Genomic DNA, 15336 nt, shown 5'->3' on the forward strand with positions numbered 1-15336 from the left:
AAGGGTGGGTGGAGGGCAGGGAGGGAAATAATGTGATTATTGTCACCAAGAAGTAATGCTCTAAATTGACTAAATAAACTAATTCAAATTGGGGGGGGGGGGGATGAATTGTTGAAGATTGAAGAGGTACAGGGAATAAGGAAGGGTTTGTAACAGGAAATGGAGGAGTTGAAGGGATAGAGGGAATATGGATGCTGGTGAGGTAAAAGGAGAGAGATACCCCCTGCTGAGCAGCTATCTTTTGAAAAATGGGGTTCCCAAGAAATGGGCCAACTATGATAGCCTGAGGAGATATATTCTCTATTGATTAATGTTGAAGATACCCAAGGGAGGTAAGCATGGACCCTCCAGAGGGACAAGCCTCCACCCAGACCAAAGTTACCTGGCAGGGTTCCGATAAGAACCATTTATTGTTGAATGGCTGTCCTTAGGTTCTGCTCCTTCTATGTCCCCCTGAAATGATAGTCCTCTTATCTGACTGCTGGTTATTTCAATAAAGATGAATTTAATAACAAGTTTGTATTGGGAAGGTATCAGGGAAGAGGATAACAGAATTGTCCTATACTTTTCCCCAGATCAGGTTTGAGTCTCTCTCAACTTTTGAGCTGAGGCCAGGCCTCACAAGCTGGTAGAGGGTTTTTTTTTTTATTCCTGTCTATGCTAATCTATGCCAGTTTTCTTAAGTTCAAAGTTTTTAGCAGTAGACAGCAAGAGGAAGAAAAGGTTCTGACATTCAGAGCTGGTTGGGCCTGTCTCCTTGGTCTAATACCCTCAAGACCAACCTTACAGTTCAAACCGCTCCCCTTAAATCCTTTTGTTTGATATCATAATTACAGAAATACAGGTAGAATACAAAGTTGGGAAAAGTCCAGGAATAGAGGTACTTCTATCCAGAGACAGGGAAAGAGGGCTCCTTCCAATCTAAGGGCCAGGAAAGAAAGAGAACCTCAGGAGCAACTGTCACTCTCCTAAACTCCCCCTTCCCCCACCAACTCATCATTGTCAATATCTTCACTCCAACATTCCAACTGCTGTCTGTTCCACTTGAGTGGCAGAAAATCCAAAGTTTGATTCAGTTTTCATTTCCAAACCCCTTTACTATTGTTAGAAACTGGCCCAGACCTAAATCTAAAGTAACAGATAATTTATTTAGGTTGAAACAGGGAAGGAGTGGTAAAGGTATCAAGTAGGAGAAATGGGTGAACAGGAAGCCCTACAATTTGCCCCTTCTGGCAAACTGGCCCTCCAAAGTCCAAAAGTGCCTCTTCTTGTCAGCTGCCAGTTGGTCCCTTTGCCTAAGCTAACTAGCTTTGAATACAGGAGTCCAGGGACATGTAAGGGAGAGAGATGGAGAGTGAGATCTTTGAAAGGGATCTCTGTGGATAGGTCTCTTCAAAGTCCCAGTCCACAATATCCACTGATGGCTCTTGATCATAGTAATTTAGAGTTGAGTGAGAGGTATCCGGGGGCTCAGGAAGAGACACAGTCAATCTCCAGAGAGAGACAGGATTCCTCCCAGCCTAAAAGATCTACCTCTTCCCTCAGACTCCCAGCTGGAAGTGTGTGAGTGACCAGTTGGAGTTCTCCAAGCTTCTGGTTCCCTCCTGGAACTTTCAGTTTTTTCTTCTTGCTCCTCCCCCACTCTCTCTCTGCAGCTGATCTCTATCAGAGACTGCTCTCTTGCTCAAAGTGGATTGCCTCTCCTCCTACCTTACAGGTATTTAAAGGTAGGTTTAAGCAAGTTCAACACTTGGAGTTCACTATGTTGCTAGGTTGCATCACTTTGGTAATCAATTAAAGTACTCCTGGTAGAACAAAGGCTCTTAATACTTTGTGTCATGGACCACTTTGGCAATCTGGACAAGCTTATGGACCCTTTCTCAAAATAATTTGTTAATACATAAAAAGAAATGCATACTATTGCAAAGGAAACCATTTATAGTGAAATACAATTGTCGAATATTTTTAAATGGAATCATTGATGCCAGGTTACAAACATCTATTAGGCTATCATGCAGAGGAGAGATCTTTCTTCATGTTTCCTTCCCTAGGGGCTAGTTTTCAAAATGTAAAGAGAACAACCTGCCATTCAAGCTTCTTCAGATAGCATGGCATAAACTTTTTTTTTAACCCTCATCTTCCTTCTTAGAATCAATACTGTGTATTGGTTCTAAGGTAGAAGAGTGGTAAGGGCTAGGCAGTGGGGGTTAAGTGACTTGCCCAGGGTCACACAGCTAGGAAGCATCTGAGACCAGACTTTAATCTAGGACTTCCCATCTCTATACCTGGTTCTCAATCCACTGAGTCACCTAGCTGCCCCATGGCATTAACTTGGCCTTAACTTTTGCTCACCACAAGAAACTTTCTTACTTGTGATTTCTTTCTGGGAAAAAAGTCAGAAAATAGGTTTAGAGTTCCACATTCCTATATTTGGTCTCAGATATTTCTGTAAGACTTATGGAAAATAACATCAGCCTCTCTGTGTCTTCATTCAGCACAATATCTTTGTGAAGCTTACTGAGCAAAAATGTCACTTGTCTTTGGAAGGGGAAATACTCCTTTTCTTTCAAAACTGTACACAGCTAGGTGGCTCAGTGATTGAAATAAGAGACCTAGAGATGAAAAGTATCAGGTTCAAAGACAGAAAGTAAGGGTTTTTAAAAAAAGCTACGCACATAAGAACCAAGTTGAAACAAGTTTTTAAGTATATTTTGGATATCCAAATTAGCATTTTAGATGGCACATATAAGGAGGAAAGTAATCAAAGAAATTTAAATCTCCATCAGATTGCCACAGCTATCTAGCCTTCATAGAGAGGGATAAATAAAACAAGTAGTTAAAGGATTATTGCTTGACTGTGGGAGAATCTTTTACCTGAATTGACAGAGAAGGAACAGGAAGGATCTGGGCTGAGGTCCCTCACCCACTCTTTGGTCTTCCACTTCTATCTGCTCCTCTGTTGACACCAGTTTCCATGAGTCTACCACAACCTCTCAATCCCAATCCTCAGTAAACAATTCTAAAATGCAATTTGCTCTGATTCTCCTTACCAGGCCAGCATGGCCTTTCCTATATCTACCTACAATGGCATCATGGAGTACTCACTCATCCTTCTTCCAGGTGAAGATCAAGGGCAGATCCCCAGAAGTGGGAGATGCTGGATATTGAACCCTCATTTCTAGTTAAATGGTTTCTTACCCAGATGTCTTGAGTCACTGTCCCCTGTGAGCAAAAATAAAAAGTAGGTCACCACTTAATCTCCCTAGGCCTCAGTTTCCTCATCTATAAAAAAGGGGGGTTAGATAGCCTCTGAAGTATTTCCCAATTGTATGTCTGTTATCCTATGATTCCAGCTCTCTTAGACCTTATAGTCAAATAAAGGGAATACTACAAACACAAATTGTGATACTGTATTATAAATCTACAATAACTACAGTAAAATATTTTATACTAAGAATGTAAAAGAGCTACAAGAAATGAAAGATCATTTTTAGCTAAGGAGATAAGTGAAGGCTTCGCTCAAAGAATGCCACCCAAAGCCACAGAGAATCACACACACACACAGAAAAAATAAGATTTTACTGGAGTCATATCCCCATCTTGTGGTTTTTTAGTATATTGTCATTCATTATTTTTAAAGCAGTGGTAGGGGTAGTCTTTGCTATCTGGTATTTGCCCTGAAGGACAAAAAAAATTTTATGAAATGTCCACTTATTCCAATCCAATTCAATTGAGCATGGAATAAAGAAATGGGAAGGATCTGATTCTCTGAGTTCAATGCCCTCATGTCAGCAACCATAGACAAAATAAAACAAAACAAAAACAAAGCTTCGTGAATCTGGAATTCCTTCTTTGAAAAATAACCAATTTATTATTCCTCCAAATTCTGTTTTTCTGTTCTTCTCTGGACATTATATTCCACTTCCATCTTCCTTGACTTTGTACAAATTATATGCCCTTTCATAGCTGTGCTCTTTGTGGTAGCAAAAAATTAGAGAATGGGGGATGCCCTCTGATTGGGGAATGGCTGAACAAATTGTGGTACATGTTGGTGATGGAATACTATTGTGCAAAAAGGAATAATGAACTGGACGAATTCCAGGTGAAATGGAACAACCTCCAGGAATTGATGTAGAGTGAAAGGAGTAGTGTCGAATGTAATGGTCTTCTCTACTAGCACCAATACAATGATACACAATAGTTCTGAGAAAGAACACTATACACATTCAGAGGAAGAACTGTGGGATTAGAAACACAGAAGAAAAATGGCTGCTTGATCACAGGAGTTGATGGGGATATGATTGGGGATGTAGACTCTAAACAATCACCCTAATGCAAATGTCTATAATATGGAAATAGAATTGGAATGCATGGAATGGAATTGCATGTCAGCTATGGGAGCGGGTTTGGGGGAAGGAGGGAAAGAACATGAATTATGTAACCATGGGAAAATATTCTAAATCATCTAATTAAATAAAATTTCCCCCCCAAAAAAAAAATTATATGCCCTTTGCCTTCCCCCACTCTGCCTCTTAGAATATATTTTTGTTGTTGTTCAGTCATTCTTCACTTGTGTACTTCACAACCCCAGTTGGGGTTTTCTCAGCAAATAGAGGAATTTGCCATTGCTTTCTCCAGCTCATTTTGCAGATGAAGAAACTGAGGTAAGCAGGGTTAAATGGACTTGCCTGGGGTCACACAGCTAGTAAGGTTTGAACTCAGAAAGGGAATTCTTCCCAACTCTAGACCTGGCATCCTATTCTCTGTGCCACCTAGCTGCTAGCCCTATAGAATATACAGCTTCTTTCAAATCTCAACTCAATTCCCCTCTCCAATAGGGAGCTTGTCTACCCCACTCAATTAATAATGCTTTCCTGTCCAAAAATTACTTTGTATACATTATGTATTTAATTGTCAACGTAGGGTCAGCTAGGTGGCTCAGTGGATGGAGAACCTGAACTAGAGACGAGAGGTATTGTGTTCAAATCTGGCCTCGGACACTTCCTAGCTATGTGATGCTGGACAAGTCTCTCCTCTGCCTTGGAATCAATCCACAGTATTAATTCTAGAACAGAAGGTAAGAGTGTTGTTTTTTAAAGTATCAATGTATATGCTATTTTCTACCAATATAACATAAGTGCTTTAAAAGCAGAAATTCTTTCACTTTTGTCCTATCTCCAGCATCTAGTGAAGTTCTTGAAAAAAAATTTTTTTAACCAAATCACATATTCATTTTGTGTTGGCTGCAGGCACTTCCCAGAAATTCCAATATGCCATGTTAGCTGTAGACAATGGCAATATTTAATAATAGTAATTGTTTTCAAAATGGAAGTCAGCATCTCCTACAGACCAGGCCTGAATTAGGCTGGTTAGGAGGTTCAAGATGGAAAAAGGAACAAAGTGCAAAATAATGGACAATTCAGAAAAGGAGATCTGCTTAACCATTTCAGTAGAAAGAATATTCCGCAGGAATATAGCACTGGTTCAATTAAACAAATGAAATATCACCAGATTGAAAAATGACCAAGAAATTCAAAGAACAATAACAAAAAATTCCTCCATTCACAAGTCATAAACTCTTCCATTTAAAGAAAGGAGATGGGGCACAAGTCCCTGCACCTTAGAGGAATTTTCAAGTCCTTTTCAGCTTGTGTGTGTGTGTGTGTGTATGTGTATGTATGGGGGGGATGGGTATGTTGTCTGCCCCCAGTAGACTGTAAGCTCCTTAGGGCAGAGACTTTTTCTTTTTCATATTTGTATCCTCAGAACTTAGCACAGTGCTTGGTACAAAGTAGGTACTTAATAAATGCTTATGGACTATTAATTATCCATCTCAAAACTGTATAGGAAGACAATTTGTGGGGGCGGGGAGGGGGGGACACAGAAGATCACAAAGTGACCTAATTAAGAAAGCTTCAAGAGTCTGACACACTGTGTACAATCGAATGTAATGGACTTCTCCATTAGTGGCAATGCAGAGATCCTGAACAACCCGGAGGGATCTACAAGAAAAAACATTATCCACATTCAGAGTAGAAACACAGAAGAAAAACAACTGCTTGATTGCATGGGTCAAGGGGATATGGGTAGAGATGGAGACTCTAAATGAACATCCTAATGCAAACACCAACATGGAAATAGGTTCTGATCAAGGACACAAGTTATGCCCAGTGGAATTGCACATCAGCCGTGGGAAGGATGGGTGGAGAGCAGGGAGGGAAATAATGTGATTCTTGTAACCAAGGAATAATGTTCTAAATTGACTAAATAAACTAATTCAAATGGAAAAAAAAAACTTCAAGAGGAGCAAAAAGCTATCTAGTGTTATAATCAAAAAAGTGGTTTTCTTAAACCCTTACCTTTGGTATTAGAATCAATACTAAATATTGATTCCAAGGTAGAAGAGCAGCAAGAAGTAGGCAATGAAGGTTAAGTGACTTGCTCAGGTCTCCCAGATAGAAAGTGTCTGAGGTCACTCTTGAACCCAGGACCTCCTGTCTTTAGGCCTAACTCTCAATCCACTGAGCTACCTAGATGCCCCCTGTAAAGTTTTAATGTGCAAAGAAGATAACAGCACCATGATAATGAGAAGCCTTTGTCAATCAGTCAATAGATATTTATGAAGCACCTACTATATTCTAGGTGCTGTGCTAAGCACAAGACCTAAAATATTCTACCTAAGATTGTGGGGGAAGAGAAAGAAGAACTTCAGATTATCTCTGCACAAAATTCCAGAGTAGGAGCAGCTGGGTTGCTCAGTGGATTGAGAGCCAGGCCTAGAGATGGGAGGTCCTGGGTTCAAATCTGGTCTCAGATACTTCCCAGCTGTGTGACCCTGGGCAAGTCACTTAACCCCCACTGCCTAGCCCTTACCACTCCTGCCTTGGAACCAATACACGATATTTAGTCGAAGATTGAAGGTAAGAGGTTTTTGTTTTTGTTTTTTTAATTCCAGAGTTGGATGTTCCATTGGAGATATGAACAGACATTGAACATCATGAAGAAGTAGTATGGCTCAAGAATGGACCAAGAAAAAAACCCAGAAAAGAATTCCACAACTATGAACCAAGCTTCAGAAGGGAAAAAAAAATGTCCTGGCCTCAATTACTACAACATATTTAAAAGCAATGATAGATGTGATCAAAAAGTATTTCCCCAATTGGAAGACAGTGTGGGAGAGATTAGGAATAGATCAACACCTCACACCCTACACCAAGATAAATTCAAAATGGGTGAAAGACTTAAACATAAAGAAGGAAACCATAAGTAAATTGGGTAAACACAGAATAGTATACATGTCAGACCTTTGGGAAGGGAAAGACTTTAAAACCAAGCAAGACATAGAGAGAATCACAAAATGTAAAATAAATAATTTCGACTACATCAAATTAAAAGGCTTTTGTACAAACAAAAGCAATGTAACTAAAATCAGAAGGAAAACAACAAGTTGGGAAAAAATCTTCATAAAAACCTCTGACAAAGGTTTAATTACTCAAATTTATAAAGAGCTAAATCAATTGTACAAAAAATCAAGCCATTCCCCAATTGATAAATGGGCAAGGGACATGGATAGACAGTTTTCAGATAAAGAAATCAAAACTATTAATAAGCACATGAAGAAGTGCTCCACATCTCTTATAATCAGAGAGATGCAAATCAAAACAACTCTGAGGTATCACCTCACACCTAGCAGATTGGCTAACATGACAGTTATGGAAAGTAATGAATGCTGGAGGGGATGTGGCAAAGTAGGGACATTAATTCATTGCTGGTGGAGTTGTGAACTGATCCAGCCATTCTGGAGGGCAATTTGGAACTATGCACAAAGGGCGATAAAAGAATGTCTACCCTTTGATCCAGCCATAGCACTGCTGGGTTTGTACCCCAAAGAGATAATGGACAAAAAGACTTGTACAAAAATATTCATAGCTGCGCTCTTTGTGATGGCCAAAAATTGGAAAATGAGGGGATGCCCATCAATTGGGGAATGGCTGAACAAATTGTGGTATATGTTGGTGATGGAATACTATTGTGCTCAAAGGAATAATAAAGTGGAGGATTTCCATGTGAACTGGAACAACCTCCAGGAAGTGATGCAGAGCGAGAGGAGCAGAACCAGGAGAACATTGTACACAGAGACAAACACACTGTGGTATAATCGAATATAATGGACTTCTCCATTAGTGGTGGTGTAATGTCCCTGCACAATCTGCAGGGATCAAGGAGAAAAAAACACTATCCAAAAGCAGAGGACAAACTGAGGGAATAGAAACACCGAGGAAAAGCAACTGCCTGACTACAATGGCTGAGGGGACATGACAGAGGAAAGACTCGGAGCGAACACTCTGATGCAAATACTAACAACATGGCAATGGGTTCAAGTCAAGAGCACATATGATACCAGTGGAATCATGCGTCGGCCACAGGGGGTGGGAGGGAGGAAAAGAAAATGATCTTTGTCTTTAATGAAAAATGCATGGAAATGAACAAATAAAATACTATAAAATTTAAAAAAAAAAAGTATTTCCCCAGGAAGACCCTAGCAAAATTGAAATAATAATAGCTTAAAACAAAAGGTGAACCTTCCAGTCAAGAAGGCTGTCTAAATGGAGGCAGAGTGTCCAGCTACCCTATAGCTACTCCAGCAAAAATCTGAAATTCACACTAAACCAAATAAATTGGCAAGAAATTCAGTGGAAACTATAGTATTCTTCCACCCCACAACTGGACCCAAAAAAAAAAATCAGACATAAATCTATGAGCAATTAGAAAAGAAATCATTACCAAAGCCAATGCCTATCAAACAAACACTTCACAGCACAACTATAAATGAACCCAGAACCTTTAAAGTATGCAGGGATGTGTGATTTGAGGCAACAGAATGGAGAGCAGCTCCCATAGGAAAACTCCAGAGAAGCCAGAAACTGGATCCTGGGAGCCCCAAAAAGCAAGAGCAACTCACTGATCTGAGTGCTCAGACCAGAACAGCCTAGACCAGTAATGACAAACCTTTTAGAGATCGAGTGCCCAAATGTGAGCCAGACAAGGGATGGGCTTCTGGGCAGAGGAGTATGTCTTGTGAGAATTGTCCTCAGGAGCACATGGAGAGGAGGAAAGAAACAGTCCCCTCTGGTATACGTGCACATTCACCAACACAAGTCTAGATCTATAAGATATCCAACATCACCAGCACTCTTTCCTGAAATCACACAGAGCTCTGAAGATCTAGCATGCTGAACCTTCATAGTTCCTGAGGGACTTAACTCCAGAAGGCAGAGGTTAACAGAGGAATCTAGATACTCCACCCAGGAGCAGAGCAGGGATCAGAGCTGGACCAGGCACAAAACTCCAGTTTAGGAGGTAAATTGGAAAGTTAAAGCAAGTCAAAGAAGATGTTGACCAATATAAAAAATTGTTGCAGATCTAGAGATCAGCCCTCAAAAAATAAAACAAAAAAGCCTAAAAGGAGAAACTTTAAAAACTGCAGAAGAAAGGGGGGTGGGGGGAGTAGATGGTTTTTCCACAAGGAATATACAAATACCTAGGAGAAATAAAACAAGAGATAAAAGATGAAATAAAAGTTCTAAAAGAAAAAATGATAAAGATTAAAAAGTAGCACAGAAAAGAAAATGATAAAATGTACTCAATTAATGGAATCCCTGAAAAAAAAGAGACTACATAGAAATTAATGACTCCTTGATTAGGAAGAAATCAAAAGAATGAAAAATAGAAAAAAATGGATTGAGGGGAATGGGTATGAGATGAATCTCATTCCTAGAAGAAGTCAATAAAGGAGATTTGAAAATACACATATACATTTGCTCATACACATAGTTTGGAATAGAAATATAGCAAACTCATCAAGGAAACAAGGATAGGGATAAAGGATGTTAAGAGATACTACTAGAAAGGGAAGAGTTTCCAAAAAAAAAAAGAAAGAAAAATCCTGATCCTGAAGAAGGAATTAAAATTTTAAAAGGAAATAATTAAAATCCCCATTATCTGGGGAATAGCTAAACAAATTGTAGTATACAAATATGATCAAATATTCTGAAGCCTAAGTTAATTTTTTCAAACTCTGTTCTCTATCATTTGTTTTCTAGGGTTCAGAACAGCAGGGCAGTCCACATTCTCTTTTTTTTTTTTTAACCCTTACCTTCTGTCTTTGAGTCAATATTATGTATTGGTTCTAAGGCAGAAGAACACTAAGGGATAAGCAATGGGGTTAAGTGACTTGCCCAGGATCACACAGCTCAGAAGTCTGAGGCCAGTTTGAAACTAGGACCTCCTATCTCTAGGCTTGGCTTTCAATCCACTGACCTACCCAGCTGCCCCCATCAATACACATTCTCAATCTTTACTATCACCTTCCTTCAGGGACCCTAGATCTCAAATGGAAAACAAAATTAGGAATTGCTAAGAGGTCCTGTTCATCCCCATCTCCTTTTCCCAAGTTTGTCCTGTAGCCATTGACTTCTGAACTACCAGTTTCAATCTTTTCACAAGAACATGGGTATGATCGTGATGCCACAGTGGTAATAGAAGGTAGTTCTGCCTTTCTGGTTTTCTCCTGGCAGTGTTAGGTGTGCATATGGCAAGTTTCAGCTCCACTCCCTTATCCATCTTTTCAGGTAAGCCACCTGATTCTATTTCTCACCAGACTTTCTGTGAGTTTCTTCCGTTGATTCTGCACCCACAGAATAATTTCCCTGTTTATTTCCCTTGGACTATGCCTAAACAGACAATTCTCAGATGGATGAGGCTGCATATCTATAAAAGTCTCTAATTGAATCTTTTCTATCCAATTATAAGATTCCACACATCTTTTTAAATTGATACATGGTCATGTCTTCACAAGTATTGCTCTCCCTAAAAGCCTGGATTCGTTAAGATCCGATGTATTGAGCCAGGCAGGCTCCATTTCTCTCTGAGTTCCAGTAATTAGCACCCCAGTGACATGTAACTTCAACACCAATTAGCTTTTACAGAAGATATTTACTTCAAAGGCATAGCCAAAACAAGCATACAAGAATTTCCGTTTGGGGTAGGTGGTTAGGGAGAAGAGGAACTAAAATGCTTCTGAGAGAACTATAATAACATGTAAGGGAAGCGTGAGACATTCTGTGGAGCACACATAGATATCTTGTAACTGGTTCCAGGAAGCTAAACACATGCAACCTCTTTGATTAGCTGCAGAGGCATTCCAAAAAGACCTGTCAGCTTCAGGGAGTATCTCTTTATGCTATTCAGAAGTGGCCTTTGTGCCTCATTCTCTCATAGCATCTAGTGAAGGGAATGAAGTCTCTGGCTTTGGGAATTTCAAAAAGTCAGGAGAATAAGACATAGTGATCCAGGAGTCATCTCCCTAGTGTTCTCTACTTCATCTTCTCCCTAGGATATCATTGGACCTTCCTAGGTCCTTCCAAATGGGAATACATCTATTGATGACGAGACTTATATTCCCATTCCATTATCTTTTATCATGCTATCTTTTCCTCTACCATATGATTCCTAACCCTGGCCCTGTTCTTCATCCTCACCACTCTCCTCCTTCCTCTAACTTGTCCCTTGGTGTACTAGTTCAGTTCCACACTATCCTCTATACTTGAGTCCCTTATCAACTTATCCTTTTGCCAATCATACTTTGCCCCATGCCTCAACCTTGGAATATTCCCACCATCCATTGCCTTGGCTCCTATTTACATTCTGCTGAACAGAGCTCAAAAAAGAAAAATACAGACATGCAGACTGAATTCAGTACATTATATAATTATAAATTGTGTTTTATATTATTATATTTTTAATTTTCATTTGTTATATATTTTATTTATGTATTTATTACATTATATATATTATAAAATATAGAAACTCAACAGACCCCTCATTGCAGCAAGACAATCTTTTTATACCTCTTAAGTTGATTTAGGGTTAGGGTCCCATTCACAACAGGAGGGTATTCCAATCTTTTCTTCCCTCCTCAAGCTTCCCAAGATTGCTCTACTCTCTCAACTGAGAACCTTGTCTCATATTTTACTGGAAAAACTGAAGTCATTCACCAGGTACCTCCTCCTTTTTTTTTTTGTTTTCATATAACTATTTCTGGCCTCACATAAAGAGTTAGCTCTTCTTGCCAAGGTAAACCCCTCTACATTCACATGGGATCCCATTCTCATCATCTTTAGCAGATTGTGCCCTCTGTCAACTAGATCTCTCACAAATCTTTAATCTGCCAAATTTAGTTTAGGAATGCAGGCTTGTGAGAAATGAAATTTCCTTCTTTGATGGGGCTTCCTCAGGCACTTATTGAAAAGATTCTGCTGAGTCAATACAAAATGTATCTGTGAACATATTAATTGATGCAGGGAGGGAAGGAAGGAAGGAAGGAAGGAAGGAAGGAAGGAAGGAAGGAAGGAAGGAAGGAAGGAAGGAAGGAAGGAAGGAAGGAAGGAAGGAAGGAAGGAAGGAAGGAAGGAAGGAAGGAAGGAAGGAAGGAAGGAAGGAAGGAAGGAAGGAAGGAAGGAAGGAGAGGGGGAGGGAGAAAGGAAAGAAGGAGGGAGGGAAGAAAAGAGGGAGGAAGGAATCCGTGTTAATTTCCTTGCAGAAATTGAGACCATGGGTATGAAACAATGCATATGCTGCAAGAGTTCATAGCTGTAGGAATCTATCTCCCGAGACAAACACAGGATCTATATGAACACAACTACAAAACACTTTCCACACAACTAAAACTAGACTTGAACAAATGGAAAAACATTAACTGCTCATGGATAGGACGAGCCAATATAATAAAAATGACCATCCTACCCAAACTCATCTATCTATTTAGTGCCATACCCATGGAACTTTCAAACATTTTTTTACTGATTTAGAAAAAACCATAACAAAGTTCATTTGGAATAACAAAAGATCAAGGATATCCAGGGAAATAATGAAAAAAAAATACAAAGGAAGGGGGTCTTGCAGTCCCAGATCTCAGACTATATTATAAAGCAGTGGTCATCAAAACAATTTGGTACTGGCTAAGAGACAGAAAGGAGGATCAGTGGAATAGACTGGGGGCAAGCAACCTCAGCAAGACAGTATATGACAAACCCAAAGATCCCAGCTTTTGGGACAAAAATCCACTATTTCATAAAAACTGCTGGGAAAATTGGAGGACAGTGTGGGAAAGATTAGGTTTAGATCAACACCTCACACCCTATACCAAGATAAATTCAAAATGGGTGAATGACTTGAACATAAAGAAGGAAACTATAAGAAAATTAGGCAAACACAGAATAGTATACATGTCAGACCTTTGGGAAGGGAAAGACTTCAAAACCAAGCAAGAATTAGAAAGAGTTACAAAATGCAAAATAAATAATCTGGAATATATCAAATTAAAAAGCTTTTGTACAAACAAAACCAATGTAACCAAAATCAGAAGGGTAGCAACAAATTGGGAAACAATCTTCATAAAAACCTCTGACAAAGGTATAATTACTCAAATTTACAAAGAACTAAATCAATTGTACAAAAAAATCAAGCCATTCTCCAATTGACAAATGGGCAAGGGACATGAACAGGCAGTTCTCAGCCAAAGAAATCAAAATTATTAATAAGCACATGAAAAAGTGCTCTACATCTCTTATAATCAGAGAGATGCAAATCAAAACAACCCTGAAGTATCACCTCACACCTAGCAGATTGGCTAACATGACAGGAAAGGAAAGTAATGAATGCTGGAGGGGATGTGGCAAAGTGGGGACATTAATTCATTGCTGGTGGAGTTGTGAACTGATCCAGCCATTCTGGAGGGCAATTTGGAACTATGCCCAAAGGGCGCTAAAAGACTGTCTGCCCTTTGATCCAGCCATAGCACTGCTGGGTTTGTACCCCAAAGAGATAATATGGAAAAAGACTTGTACAAGAATATTCATAGCTGCGCTCTTTGTGGTGGCCAAAAATTGGAAAACGAGGGGATGCCCATCAATTGGGGAATGGCTGAACAAATTGTGGTATCTGTTGGTGATGGAATACTATTGTGCTCAAAGGAATAATAAAGTGGAGGAGTTCCATGGAGACTGGAACAACCTCCAGGAAGTGATGCAGAGCGAAAGGAGCAGAACCAGGAAAACATTGTACACAAAGACTGATACACTGTGGTACAATCGAAGGTGATGGACTTCTCCATTAGTGACAATGCAATGTCCCTGAACAATCTGCAGGGATCTAAAAAACAATATCCAGAAGTAGAGGACAAACTGTGGGAGTAAAAACACCGATGAAAAGCAACTGCTTGACTACAGGGTTGGAGGGGATATGACTGAGGAGAGACTCTAAATGAACACTATAATGCAAATTCCAACAACATGGAAATGGGTTCAAGTCAAGAACACATGTGATAACCAGTGGAATCGTGCGTCGGCTATGGGAGAAGGGAAGGTGGGGGGAGGGGGGGAGGGGAGGAAAAGAAAATGATCTTTGTTTCCAGTGAATAATGTTTGGAAATGACCAAATAAAATAATGTTTAAAATTAAAAAAAAAAAAGAGTTCATAGATGTATTACTTATTTTTGCTATGTTGTACTTTTTTCTTTCTTTTCTTGTTTATTATTTGTTATAAGGGATAGCTCAGTAATTAGGGAAGGAGCATATTTAAAAACTAAGGTGATATAAAAAATAAAAAAATTTAGGACCAAAAAATAAAATAAAACGAATGGTTTAAATTTCAACTTCCATGGCCTAGAAGTTACTCCTTAGAGGCTAATTTAATAATTCTGTTCTTAGGGCAAGTGTCTTGTTTTCAAAAATAAATCTGAATTTGGTGTTTTGTTTTGTTTACCTGTGTCAAAAGAAAAGAATGTTAAAGAAAAAGCAGTGGGCTGAAAGTTTGGAAGCCTGAATTCAATTCATTCATCCACTGAGTGACCTTGAACTAACTGCCTTCACTCTAGAGACACTGTAGGGGAGTGGAAAGACCTCTGATTCTCGAATCAGATCTTATTAGCTGTGTTACCCTGGGCAAGTCATTTAACTTCCCTGGGCACTGGTCTCTTCATCTGTAAAATGAAAGGGTTGGACTTGATGGTCTCTTAAGGACTGTCAGCTCTAAATCTATGATAATAATAACTAGCACTTACACAGAAGTTTGTTTGCAAAGCACTATACAAATATTCTCATTTTATCCTCCCAACAACCCTGAGAGGAAGGTGCTATTCCTATCTCCATTTTATGGATGGGGTAAATCAGATGAAGCCATCAGGAATGGGTCCTGGGCTAAGTGGAGAAGGCCGGATTTTAACTCGCATCTTCCAGAATCCCAGGCCAACAATCTATTTATTCACTGCACTGCTTA

This window comes from Monodelphis domestica, chromosome 7 (genome assembly GCF_027887165.1).
Source record: "Monodelphis domestica isolate mMonDom1 chromosome 7, mMonDom1.pri, whole genome shotgun sequence".
NCBI classification, from domain to species: Eukaryota; Metazoa; Chordata; class Mammalia; order Didelphimorphia; family Didelphidae; genus Monodelphis; species Monodelphis domestica.